The 14,593-nt window shown below is 41.3% G+C and overlaps 1 protein-coding gene and 1 non-coding gene across 4 annotated transcripts in view; one reads left to right on the forward strand and one right to left on the reverse strand.

Moving 5' to 3' along the window:
• dlgap4b (discs, large (Drosophila) homolog-associated protein 4b) overlaps positions 1-14,593 on the reverse strand; it is a 112,271-nt gene that overhangs the window by 52,530 nt on the left and 45,148 nt on the right. The window lies entirely within an intron of this gene.
• LOC114801486 (U1 spliceosomal RNA) lies at positions 7,862-8,018 on the forward strand. The gene has a single exon (XR_003751537.1). It is a non-coding gene; the product is annotated as a U1 spliceosomal RNA (small nuclear RNA).

Genomic DNA, 14,593 nt, shown 5'->3' on the forward strand with positions numbered 1-14,593 from the left:
CAGGCGGAGAGAACAAACCAATGCCCCAGCTGGGACGATACCTGTGGTGTTTCACATCAGACCACCAACACATATGGCCACATTACCTCCTGTGGGCGGAGTTAGCTAGTAACCTGCAGGTCTAATCCTCCACCGGATACAGCCAAAACATTCTCCCTGACAAATCAGGGTTGCAGGCAGGCCAGTCAAGCATCCACACCCTCTTCTTACGCAGCCATGCCTTTGTTATGCATGCAGTATGTGGTTTGGCATTGTCTTGCTGAAATAAGCAGTGCCATCTGAGGGCTCGGAGATCACTGCCATTCAGTTTAGGCTTGCATTGTAAGTTTTCCAGATTCCCTGATTCTTTTCACTATGTTATGCACTGTAGCAGGAGGAATGTCCAAATCTCTTCCTATCTTTCTTTGACAAACATTTTTCTTCATCATTTCAAATATTTTTGCCTGCACTTGGTGGCAAACTGGCAATTTTCTTTGCTCCTAAAGGAGTAGGCCGTTCCTCGATGTTGCTATTGTACCGAATCATGATTGCAATCACTTGTTAATATAACCAGTTTCAAATCAAACCATTATGAATTATTATACCTCATTACTACCCCCTACTACTTTTTTTTAAATGTCTTGCAAGCCAAAATGGCAAGAATGGATGTTTATTTACATATCAAATGATGTTGATCAAAAAAACTGTCTGCAATGAAATTAAAATTAAGGGAAATTTGTGAATTACTGCTTAATTTTTTAATTCACATTTTCCACCCTGTCCCAACTTTTTCTCATTTGGGGTTGTAAATAAACTGGGATTGGTGAGAGGTTCCTTATTGAACCCTGCTAATGGCTGTTTGCTAGAACTAACTACCATTATCTCCCTGTTTATGCTTATGTTATGTTTCTCTCGGGGGAATGGTGAAGGTCTTGGAAGGGTCTGTCTCACGCAAAAGCCCCCACTGCATCTAATCTGTGAGCTACTGGCTTTACCGTAACTCCTCTTATGGGATTCCTAGCTTCTGCGCATCTTCTTCAGAATCCCTCTCCCCCTGGAATAAACAGTGTAAATGTATCACATTTACTGTTCTGCCTGCTCCTGAGCCTCATATTCCGGATTCAGATGCCGAGTTGACATGCTCTACTTGTGTATCTGTGAGTCTGGCAGCCAGAGTGGAGAAGGAATCAGCTCTGTATGAATGGAGGATGACTCATCAATGCTGCCTACTTCTTAGAGATACGTACACTGCGTGCTGCTCTTTCCTACTTTCACTATATGACTAAAAAAAACAAAAAAAAAAAACAAGAAATGAATTAACAAAACGTGTACATGCAGGGAACACACATTCTGTCTTTTCACAAGGAGACATGGGTTTGAATCCAATTCTGGGTGCTCTATGCATCAAATGGTCGTGTTCACATGATTAATTGTTCACATTCTTCTTTACATAGACAACAAACTCACACAAGGATTATTGGCAGTGCTCCGCTCCTCCTGTTCCTCCTTGCACAAAGATCAACAACAACAACAACAACATTTATTTCTTATATAGCCCAAAATCACATACAGTATGTCTCAATGGGCTTTGACAGGCTCTACAGGTGACACCCCCCACACTTGACCCTTCTGCACACAAGGAAAAACTCCACACAAAAAAAACTCTAGGAGAGAGAGAAAAAAAAAAGAGAGGAAGAAACCTTGGGAAAGAGTGATACAGAGAGGGACCCCCTTCCAGGGTAGAGTGAGCCTGCAATTGGTGTCAGTGCAGGGTTGGGGATGATATAATAATAAGTCCTACGGTTGTAGGGTTGGAGAAGTCCAGGATGTATTCAGTGTTATGGTCTAGATTACGTGTCCATAATGATGTTACTGGTCCATTTGAAGATCCCTGAAGCTGTAGTTGTAATGGTGGTGGTGGCTGTGGTGACCCTCTGGTTTGTTTCATGTTTTGTCCTTGTAAAGCAGTTGTCAGGAACCAGGATTTATTTGCTGGTCTGATCACTGGAGTCTGCCAGTAGTCTGGGTGCTTGATTCCGTGTCTCGGAGAAAAACAAACAGCGGCAGACGGTTGCACTGTACGACCGATACTGAAATATGTGGTTATAATGATATATTGGTGCTACAGTGGCCCGGTACCCTAACTAGGACAGCCTAACTGGTGAATTTAACTTTGTCTGTGTCTAACAGGGGGACTCTGTGATAAACTGGACTTTATAATTGACACTGCGTCAAAATCAATTGAAATGAGGGTCTAGGACTTTAGCAAAAAGCCAGAGAAAACAGTTTTGAGATTGGATTTAAACACTGAGGCTGTGTCTGAATCCCGGACACTGACAGGCAAATGGATGTAGCAAGATGGAGGTAGCTATCCTGCTGCTGGGTTGTTGCCCTCCTATAACCTCCTTCATGTCTCCTGATGTACTGGCCTGTCTCATGGTAGCATCCCCATGCTCTGGTGACTACGCTGACAGACACAGCAAACCTTCTTGCCACAGCTTGCACTGACGTGCCCTCCTGGATGTGCTGCACTACCTGGGCCACTTGCGTGGGTTGTAGATTACGTCTCATGCTACCACCAGAGTGAAAGCACTGCTAGTGTTCAAAATTTACCAAAACATTAGCAATCATAGGAACTGAGAATTGGTCTGTGGTCACCACCTGAATAGCCACACCTTTATTGGGGATGTCTTGCTAATTGCCAATAATTTCTACCTGTTGTCTATTCCATTTGCACAACAGCACATGAAATTGATTGTCAATTGATTGTGTTGCTTCCTAAGTGGACAGTTTGATTTCAAAGCTGTTACATTGTGTTTTTTGCAAGTGTTTTGAGCATAACAAATGTTAATTAAAACAAATTTCATAAAAATGAAAACTGAGATGGTTACACTCTGACTTGGTTGCTACATAAATAAATATAGGCTGTCACAATTCATCTTCATTTTCCATCAAAAATCAGCAGCACATATTTGTCCACTCGCTGTAATTGCCTAGAATTGGGATGGATTTTTTTACTTCCCCCTAATCTGTACTGTCTTTCTAGAGATGTGAATGCCAAGGCTTTGCCCAAGTCCCAGATGCGGTGGCTGCACTGATCTCGCTCATCCCATGAGCGACCTTCAAAATGGAGTCTCAGCACTGTGCTGACGGGGTCTGCAGCAGTCTCCACTCATTCTGCATTCCGTTCAGCTCAAGGGAGTTTCTCCACTAATGTGGCATGGAACTCATGAAATGCTCATGCTGTGTTGTTCCATGTATGTTTGAAGGAATTATTATCGAAAATTAAGAAAATATTTTGTAACCACTTTGATTTTGGGGTTGAAAACAAGACATAGTTTCCTGATCTACAGTAGACAGTAAATGGGTTAATCAGTATTTTCTATGGTTTTACATAGTTTTACACTGAACTGAAACCTCATATCTCACAATGCAGCTTTGAACTGGGACAGAAGAGGGATTGTATCTTCTGGCCCCAAAATATCACCTCCCTGCAAATTCTCAATCAAACCCACACTGTCTACAACCTACCACCTTCATTTTAGTCAATATGAAAGATATGAGGCTAATTAAGGCCATGCTGGAGTTTAAACATTCTGGGAGATGGAGCTCCAGGAGGAAGACTGAAAATGCTGCTATACAACAATTAAATTAGTATCATTTTTTGATTTATGAAGATTCTCCATTGTTCACTAGTACATGTTTTCAGTCAAATAATTTTTTAAGAGCCATTTCCAAAAAAATAGAATTTCTTAAAAACATGGAACTAAATGTTAGTAGGCATTTACAAATAAAAAAACAATCTTCTGCATAATAGTCACTCATTCTTGAACCCCATTCCAATCATGGAACATTGGGCTCACACAGTGTGGGGCATAAGCCAACTGGAGTTCTGCATATTACAATTAATGAATGAATTAATTAAACACATTCCTTGACACGTCATGCCTTCTGTAGGTCATCTAGAGGATATGGTGCCATTTATTTAATTAATGACTGTCTACATAACAGAGTTTGCAAAAAGAAAACCTACATTATTGCTCAAGATGACTTAGAGTGTGTACTCACAGTTGCCTGTATATCATGGACATAAGCCACCCGGGCTAACTGTTCCTCTGAGTGCTGCTTCATTAAACAATTCATTCATTATTAATGAGTACAAAATGGATTATACTATGGCCTTGTGTGATACTTCAAACAGAGCTTTGAACAGTTGATTACCATGACCATTATCATTTCAGGGTCATGCACGCTCGGGTAGCAGGGGTCTCGCTCATCTCTTTAGCAGCAAGGCCAATCAGATAACTTGGCTCCGGTGTTGCTCTTCCCTGGTTCTCAATGTGCTTGCCATAGCTCATGTATTCCCATCCCATGTGTAAAGATGATTCATAATCTCTCTGTAGCATGTTAGCAAATATTTATAATGCTACTCAAGTAGCTTGACATGCTTAGCTAAGTGCCTTAATCTGCAAATCTTTCCCGAGTTTATGAAGCATTATCAGCTTAGCCCGATTGGAATAAATGGCACGATTGAAGCCTAGTTCACACGGTAGGCAGACAGGATGGACCAACAGTCCTGGTCACATGATCATGCCTGCCGTGTTTGAGCACGGTGCTAGCGGAGCAGGCTGTGGACATCTGTCTCCATTGCCGTCACTAATGGCTCCTCAGTGAGTGTAATTATAGGCCTCTGGAGAGGAACACACATGGCTAGCAGAGCTCCAGTGCCTGGACGCAACTCAGATTCACGACGAAGGGAGAATGGACTATTTACATTCACCATAAAAGCCACATCGGATTTCTCCAAGAGCTTGTGTGAAGAAGGATCAGGCGCAACACCAATAATAAACACGAAAAGATTATGTTCATGACACTAGTGATATTTTGCTGAGAAGGATAGCAAAAGGTGGAATTTAATTGCAAAAGGATCAGAGGGATTTTGGGCTCCTGGTGACTTGACTGTCATGTGATATGGAACTATATGCTTTACTGGAGGATGAAGAAACCACACTGTTCTGTCCTCAGGATGCAGATTATAGCATTGCTTTGGCATGGTCAGTACCTTGGTGAAGCCAATATTGCTGGAAAATGAAGACTAACAGCTGTGTGACTACAAGGGGGAGAGTGCTGACAGCCATGGTTGGGTTGGAGTAGGAGGAGGGTCATCGACAGAGAGAGGAAGTGCTGCTGGCCTTATCCTTACCAGGCTAGAACAGAGGAGACCCCATTTCATTCATAATCCATCCCCATCACCGATATAGGCACAGAGCACATCACAGACACCCAGGCTGCAGACACACGAGCAGCCGCCACAATTTTCAGTGAAAGATCTCTTGATTCATGGAGTGGAGGTTAATGTCAGACAAACCCAAGATAAAACAGACCACATAAGATCTGTGAGAGCCACCTCTGGTCCTCACTTCTCTCCAGTCTTAACTAGTCTTTCCAGCACAAAGCGATGTGGATTTGGAAAAATATCCAGTGCGACTTGGGTTTGAACCTGTGACAGGGAGGTGATAGCCTGGACCCTTTGTTGTCTGGCTTTCGGTATGATCTAAAGGTACCTTCAGACACACACAAGTGTAATATGATGGGTTATGGCTCGTTCTTCTTCTTTAGGGAGCAGTGGTTATATATGTTTTAAACAAGATCAGCCAAGTGCTTCAACGTGGACCGACAGGCGAGGCACATTAACATGACAAAACACCACACAGACTGTCACATCGATAAAACGGGTGAAATACGGTAGAGTGGATTCAAACGGGTGTTTTCAGTGCAGCCTGTTCATCAAACATGCACACAGTTGCACACGCAGATGTTCCAAAATGATTGCTTAGAAATCACACAAATACTTGCCATTACAACTTCCTACTCTCGTGACCCATTGTTGATACCATGTCTGAAAGTTGAGTCGAGGCAACTGGACTTTCTTTCTTTAAGGTAGAGTTGTTTCTTTCTGCATCCACAGAACTTTGTCAATCTGAGGGAAGTTGGCTTGTGCCCACAAATTTATCCTGCAGGTTGGTTGCACCTCAATCCCACCTTGAATAGGCTCGTTACGTGGAACAAAGGTGGGGGGAGTTCTGTGGATGCAGAATGAAACGTATCTACCTTAAAGAAAGAAAGTCCAGTTGCCATGACTCAACTATCAGACAAATTCACCTGGATGACTGAGAATCTTCACAGACATTGTTGATACCATATTTTTCATAAAAGTGACAAAACACTGAACATACGTCACAAGTCAAACTTTTAACATATACATGAAGATTAATATGACCTCAGCATTTTGGGAGGACAGTGCTATGACGAATAAATAAAAATAGAATCATGGACAAATGAAGTGTTGATCTCCATCTGTGGCGAGGATGTGATCCAGCTGGACAAAATGAGTTGAAACCAGAAGGTTTCTGAGAAAATATCAGAATGCACTAGGGACCTGGAGCACAACGCCAACACTTTTCAGTTCTGTTCCAAAATAAAAAGTTATGGAAAACAGCAAGTTGCTTGAATGGTGCAGTGACAGTATGACGCTGCAGTCATTTTTTTTCTGATGTCAATGTTTAACAGAACATCAGGACAACACATAGAACTTTTCAGACCATTGTTCACAGTGCTTCTCCCAGATTGCATCCGTGTGTACATCCGTTATGTGTATAAATGTACCCTCATTGTGTCTTATCCTTGTCATTGTTTTTTACTATGCTGTGTGTTTAACCAGACCAAACTTGCAGATGTCTTACCAGCCCTTCAATTTTAGCATTTTACTGGGCTAGCAGGTAGATGACATGTTAGCGAATAAGAAAGAAAGTGCAGTGAAAATATCCCCTGTGTTTTTTACTGACCTCTGTGTTAGACAGATTAAGCCGCAGAGCTGAGGTTCATCCCTGCTTATTCAACTATGCCCCCATCAAAAGGAGTTTTCCATTCTCTAACAACTTTAAAGGTGAGTGTGAAAAGGAGAAACCAACGATGACCCTGAGACAGCCCCCCTCTGTCCCTGCAGCTGTTCATGGCCACGCTGACACAAAAAAGCCATTCTTGTTTGCCACATGCATCTGTGCCACTTTTATTCAAATAAAAATATTACGGTCGCATTGTTATACACCCTATTTCAAGTCTTGTTAGCTAAATGAGGGCAAAAAAAGTAAAACAGCCCCCTTGAGTCCAATGAGCATAAATACCAAAATAGGTTGCAACACAGAAAACCAGAAATCCAAATAACAAATAACTCAACACCAAAAATGCAAACTCAGAAACAAGGAATCAAGGCAAAATCATAAAGCTTTACATGATCTGTGTAACAGGTACAGATAGTGACTAGCATTGAAAATATTCAAGGACAATGACTGTAAACAAGACTTGAGTCTATCAATTTAACATGGCTAGATTTTAAAGCTCTTCTGACTGATAGCTCTTTAGCATGTTTCATTAGTCTAGTGTCGCTAAAATGAATGATTTAATTCTTTAATGTCTTGAGGGACAGAGATAATAACAGAGGCTAAAGCCTTTTTTTTCAAGAGCACCAAAAATGGCATCACTGTCTGTGGAAAGGAACATTTGCTTCAATAACTTGGGTAATTAATTTGGAATGTAAGGGCTCCTGTAGTTTTCTGTTTATGTTCTTTTTAATGCATGCTGGTAATGGAACATTAAGCTCTCTGGTCTGAAATGTGTGTTCTGGGGTCTTTGCTCTTATCGAATTACAGAGAAATTTTGCCATATCTTGTTAAGGTCTGTACTCTAAACATTCAAAAGTTAAGGGTCACATAGGAATCTCCTTGATAAGAAAATCATTGTTTTATCTATTAATATAAAATAATATCAAATCCTTGAAAATCCAGATGTTGTAAATTAAATGTAGAGAGGCTCATTATCAGCAACAATTAGGGGAGATACCGTGATCAAGAAGGCGGTTCACCCAAGGCGAGGCTCAGCCATTGCACTTCGGCTGTGCTGACCCCTGCGAATTCCCCAAATGTGGGAATCTCGACTGCATAATTTCTGGTAGTGGGGGACTGCGTTCGCGCTCTCCCCTGATAATTTCTTTTTAGGGGCAGTGGTGGCCTAGCGGTTAAGGAAGCGCCCCCGTAATCAGAAGGTTGCTGGTTCGAATCCCGATCCGCCAAGGTACCACTGAGGTGCCACTGAGCAAAGCACCGTCCCCACACACTGCTCCCCGGGCACTGGTCATGGCTGCCCACTGCTCACTCAGGGTGATGGGTTAAATGCAGAGGACAAATTTCACTGTGTGCACCGTGTGCTGTGCTGCTTTGTATCACATGTGACAATCACTACACACACTGAGTTCTGACAGAATGCACTGCACTGGTTAAAGAAACATTTGAAACCGACCAGTTTAGTACATTGTGCAAATATGAGTTTGTCACGCTGGTTTGACATGGCGAGGAAGAAGGACACATATGCATGACGTCACAAAATAGGTAGTAAAAATGACCCGATGCCGAACAGACACGAACTGGGCAGCTTTATACAATCATACACTGGTGAAAACAACCAGGAATCACAAAAACCAACATGAAACTCCAGTCTGAATCCTGAACCTGGAGTAGCCCCTGCCAGACCATATCATGACAGAGTTAAACTTTATCATTATTTATTTATCTATTTATTTATTTTTGCTGGACAAAGATTCATATTACATTTAGTAAATTTTGTCATTATCCGGTCCGGCAGGGGTTACTCCGGGTCCGGAGTTCAGACCGGAGTTTCATGTTCGCCCTGTGCAATGTTCTCTGATCGTGTTCACCTGTGTATAATCATATGTGTATAAAGCTGCCCTGTTTTGTCTGTTCGCGGTCGGGTCATTCTGTCACGATGGCTGGACATGGCGAGGAAGGAGGACGCATACGCACAACGTCACAAGACAGGGGTTTAATACATAGTACACACGACAGGGGAAACATCACCAGACAATGACCCGACGGCAAACAGACACGAACAGGATAGTCTTATACAATGATACACAGGTGATAACAATCAGGGAACATAACAAAGGACGAACATGAAACTTCGGTCGGAACTCCGAACTTTCTGAATGGTGTAAAATAAAATGTCCATGGTGATTTTATGTCCTGCTTTCACTGAAGTAGGAGCCCTGAGGTGAATAGTGGTCTCCATTGGTCACAACACCATATAAAATTATATACTATCCAATATAATCAAATTATCAAATTACATTGGGGTTTGAACCTGGGTCTTCTTTTTCATAGGTGAGTGTGTTACCCACTAGACCATTACCACCCCAACAATTACCAGGACCTACATGCCAGCCACTTTCCGAGCAGATGGTAAATGTATGTAAAACACTTACGCTTGAGTGTTGTTAGTTATTTTTTAATAAAACATGCCTGGCTATAATTCATTACATTACAGTTCATAAAGTATTACTGTGCGGATTTAATGAACAGTTATCTATGACTGTATACCTGGCACTTTGAAACAGATTGCAGAACGTTGCGGAAAGAATTGGCAATTTCAGAACACAATTTAAACATTTGCTATTTAAAATTATTGAAAAAAAAAGAAATAAAAAATACCCTTACATACAGTCAACAGGAATGCAAAGAAAATCTTTAAAATGAAGTGAAGGTGTATGTTTTTGTCATTGTGAAACACTGAAGCACAGCACACGAGGACACAATGAAATGTGTTCTCTGCATTTAACCCATCACCTTGGTGAGCAGTGGGCAGCCATGAAAGGGGCCCGGGGACCAGTGTTACGGTACCTTGCTCAATGGCACCTCAGTAGCACATTGATGGTTTGGGGTTTGAACACACAACCTTCTTCCTTACCCTGATCCTAAAAAGAAAATGCCCATGAAAGCTAATTTTCTCGCAATGTAGGGCCTGAATAATTTCTCATAACAGAGATAATAAATCTCATTTTGAAACACAGCATTATCCATCTCAATGCTGACTGCTCTGCTTGGGATGATGTGAATGCGACAGAGCACTGGACTGTATTTACCAACACTACATGTCCAACACGGCGACAACAGCAAATGGCAGCTCTCTTTGCCATTGATCTGGGAAAGCACCTCACTCCATAGCCCCTTAATAATCTTACACTGTTCCTGTGACACACTGTGACTTGTTGTGCTGGGCATTACCTGACCCCCATGTAATATTCTGTCTATTTTGTGACACCAAAGCAACTCTGATCCATTGCGGATCTGATGGTGTCCAACCATATCTTGTAACAAGAAGATAGCAGTAGATCCTTTGGGGCAGTGGTGGCCTAGCAGGTATGGAAGTGGACTCATAATTGAAAGGTTGTGGGTTCAAATGCCACTGAGGTCCACACACACTGCTCCCCAGGTGCCTTTCATGGCTGCCCATGGCTCACTAAGGTGATGGGTTAGATGCAGAGGACACATTTCATTGTGTGTGCTGTGCTATAGTGTTTTGCAATGACAATCACTTCACTTTCACTTCTATCACTTTAGGTCCCATGAGGTGTATTTTAATTTGTCTGACACCTCTTGACCACATCCTGGTCTTGTTCTGATTAGTGGGGCTTTTGGGGTTTGTGGGGATCAACATGGACACCCTGAGGATTGCAGCTAAATAAGCCAAAAATGTAATCGCCACCTTGACTGTTTTGTCCTCTCTGGGATTAGCACAGATGGGCAAGCCCTCCCACCATATCACAACTTTTCCTGGTTGTTCTTCATTGGACCACTCAAAGGTACTATCCACTGCTCTCTCCTCACAAGACCAGAAGTCTAATATCACAATCTGATCCTAGTCAAACTCACTCAGATCAGTCCGTTTTTTCATCAACTTAAAATTACAGTTTTCTTCCTGCAGGTGGAAGGTTGTTCACAAACCATCACAGTGGTATTAATGTTCTGGCTGATCAGTGTACATTAGATAATGGAACAGTAATATGGAATAGATAGTGTTCACTTCCTCTGCTTCCTCTGCTGATGTGATCTTATTTGGCCAAACTGGCACTTACTGACACTATGAGGTAAAGGTCAAAAAAGAGAAAGCGAGAAAACAGTACAAAGCAGACAGACATGCATATATCTCAAGGGCTTGCTTTTCCACACACAAACACACACTTGCACTTTCACACAAGCAAAATGAAGCATGCTGCATTATCTAAGTTCATCACAGGACCTCAGCTTGTGTCACTGCCACAGAGGACCATTGACTCGTGTTTGAAATGACATTGCTCACTGTAGTAAAAGTATGAGCTGTCTGACACAAACACTCACACACACACACACACACACACACACACACACACACACACACACACACACACACACACACATACATTCATACATACAGTTCACATGCTGTGCTTTTTATCTTTCTTTTCTCTCCCTTCTCTCTCCTAGGGGGAGAAAATGCAATTTCTCAATTATTCGTTTTTGAAAGGAAACCTTAGTAACCTTCTAACAAACACAATGACTTGCGTCTATAAACCCACACTGCTGAATTCAGGGACGACTTCGGCTGCCGGACAGCAGTATGTGTACATGCTGCTGCCAGATACATGGTCAATAGTCATTAAAAATGTATAACAGCATACATTAATTAGTGCTTCGAATACTTCAGTGAATCAGAAAGGTGTGTGGCAGTGTATAGCGCTGCATCTTTTAAAATAAGGAAGCAAATTCTCAGTTTACCTGCTTCTTTGTGCTTTTTTTAATATCTAATATGGTCATTACTTTCAGGTGACCCATGCTGAAAAAGTCATGGATTTTTAGGGCAGCATCTGTATGACCTTCTGTAATGTTCTGCAGATAGATATGGACAAGGAATGAGGGATATTGGGCACCCTTGTTAACTACAACTGAGGTCTGTTCAGGAGTATTGATGAATGGCTGTAATTGCACAAAACTAAGAGCAAACACTCATCTTGGCATTTTTGCTAATTTGCTGGAGCGCATTCAAAGGATGGTTTTTCCTCTGATGTACAAAGGTAATTAAAGGCAACAAGGTTTGAGAGCAATTACTGCTAATCAATATGAAGTCTAAATTACAGATTGTGGCTGATTTGCCCAAAACATCAGGAAGGTAATGCCACAAGGGCTGATGAGTTTTCCTTTGTAGAGGAAGGTCGCACAGCCTTATTATAACTGAAGAGGGACATGAGAAAACATTGACATTGACTTTCCCATATTCTGTCCTCTGAAGGTCAGTGTTGTCACAAAAGATTACGTATTTCAGGGTCAATTTCACTTAATTATTTTTGTGTTAATGTGCATTAAATATGTATCATATTACATGCCTCCCAGGAAACAATTGTAGTGTAGTGGTAGTGACACTGCCATCAATTGGTTAATCATAACACCTTCACTTGTGTCATTAAAAGCTGCCTTTATATTCTCAAAAAACACAAATGGCACCAATGGCTTGGTGACATCAGATTTCATTCCATATATTCAGTTCCCTGTCATTATATATATTATTTATTTCCTGTTTGGCTTGCCAAGCACACACACTCACACACACACAAATGGTCATTTCTGAACACTGAAACTGTAATAATGATTGTAATTATTGTTGCTTCGTGTCAGAGGCAGATGTGGACAATATGGTGCTGATGCTAGACTGATAGCAGATATTATCTTATGGATTTTGGAAGTCTGCATGCAGCTTCACAGGAGGCCACTTACACGCATTAAGTGTAAGCATGTCATGGGTGTATTAATGTCCTGTGGGCATTTTTCTGGCACAAATCACAGCACTACATGCTAAGCATGGGGCTTATTCACTAAAGAAGGTGAAAGGTGTCCTCAGGATTTGCACTTTTGTAAAACAAGACTGAACTCAATAGTTTTTTTAATTAAGTTTGAGCGTGTACGAGAACTGTCAATGATTGGGCTCCTCCCATTTTGATCATCAGATCAAGATTTGTGTTCCGGGTGATGACAGAAATCATTATACACCAACAAAAAATGGATGTTCTTCAAGAGAAGGAAGCTGTAACCATCAATCTGTTCTTGCTTCATCTTGCACCAGTGGACAAGTTGCCTTGTGGTACTGGTGAAGATTGATAGGCAAAGGTCAATGACAGTAAATAACAGCCCTCTGGAAGGGCACTTTGCTAATAGTATTCCAACATTTACACATGCTTTGCAAAAACTGGGTGATGATGTTCATTTTGCTGCATTGACCAAAAATGGTGGTGAGAAAACCCAGGCGTTGATTATCATTTTGCCAAAGTGATGAATTTTTGGCATAAGATCCGAGAAAACACTGTCCTGAGAGAATAATGTCTGTTACAAATGTAGGAGTGTGTTAATTTAACACCAGATAGTGTGAGTCGTATGTTCTCTCTCAACATGTGCACGTGAAAAATTATATTTCTGCTGTATGTCTGCTTCCTCGTAATCAGAATATGCACGAGCTTCAGCCCTCTAACGGCATGAAGGGTGAATCCATATAACAGAGGCTAGTCTCCATCTGTCTACAGTTGAGGACCCTCCACACATTAGCATATAGCAAGCTTTGCCTTAAACAGGTTCTCTTGCCTTAACATAAAATGCAGCATAAATGACAGCTCCTCTCTCAAATAGGGATATAATAAATAAATTAGGCAAACATATCTGCAATGAAACATGACAAAGAAAATAAGATTAAATCTCTAAGCATTAATGTTTGAGAAATTACCTTTCAACATCTGGCAACCCATTCAGCATTATGTCCCAGTTTTTAGCTTGCAGATAAATGGGACAGCTGCTGATACTTTAAAAGGTTGCTCTCACTTTGACCTAATCCTAATGTTGTGAGTTCGCCAAGCTTAATTTAAAATGGAAGCGTGGACATTTTCAGTGTATACCTGATTTAAAGTGCAGTTCTTTGTCATCCAAATGCTAGACTTTGAGATATGGACATATCCTTTCAGCTCCTCTGCTGTCTTAAATTGTATGCGATAGGCACTCTGAACCAGTTTACCATTGCTTCACAAAATCATGTATATGTTCATTTTCAACAGAATCTTTTTTTTTTTTTTTAAACATTATTTCATTATATGCTGAAAATACTTTGCCTATATCTCTCTTTAATTGATCAGAGATTGCAATAAGGGTTGCAAGTTGGGTTGCATATTGGGTTGCAAATTTGCCATTTTATGACAATTGTTTTAGCCATTTTATGACATAATTGAAACATGCAATTATGACTTATCTTCGACTGTATTTTTTTCTTGGCAAGATCCTGAGAAGAATCTATAGTTACAACAAACCAATTGAAATGATCAAAAATGCTTTTTGAATGTTTTAATTTTAAAAATATGGAAATGAAGGACGAAGTGGTCCTTTCTACATTTAAAATATCACAACATTGGCACCCACTCAGATTTGCAGCCTGAACCCAGCCTGTGCATTTTGCACCTCCTCCTGCTTTCCGGTGTGATTCGGGGGAACTGCAAAGCGCCTCCACTCTGTGTGTCCTCACGTCCCCTTCTGCGCCAGTGCCCTGCCAGCCGAATTTCTCCCAGTTTCTCAGACACCCTAATGAGACGCTGAGGAGCCGTAGCGCTCCTGCGCTCGTACTGAAAAGAGACGGGGGCAGAACGAAGAAGAATAAAAATGGACAGCGAGGCAGAAAGAGAAAGAGAGTCGGAGGTAGA

This window comes from Denticeps clupeoides, chromosome 12 (assembly GCF_900700375.1).
Source record: "Denticeps clupeoides chromosome 12, fDenClu1.1, whole genome shotgun sequence".
In the NCBI taxonomy this organism is placed as follows: domain Eukaryota; kingdom Metazoa; phylum Chordata; class Actinopteri; order Clupeiformes; family Denticipitidae; genus Denticeps; species Denticeps clupeoides.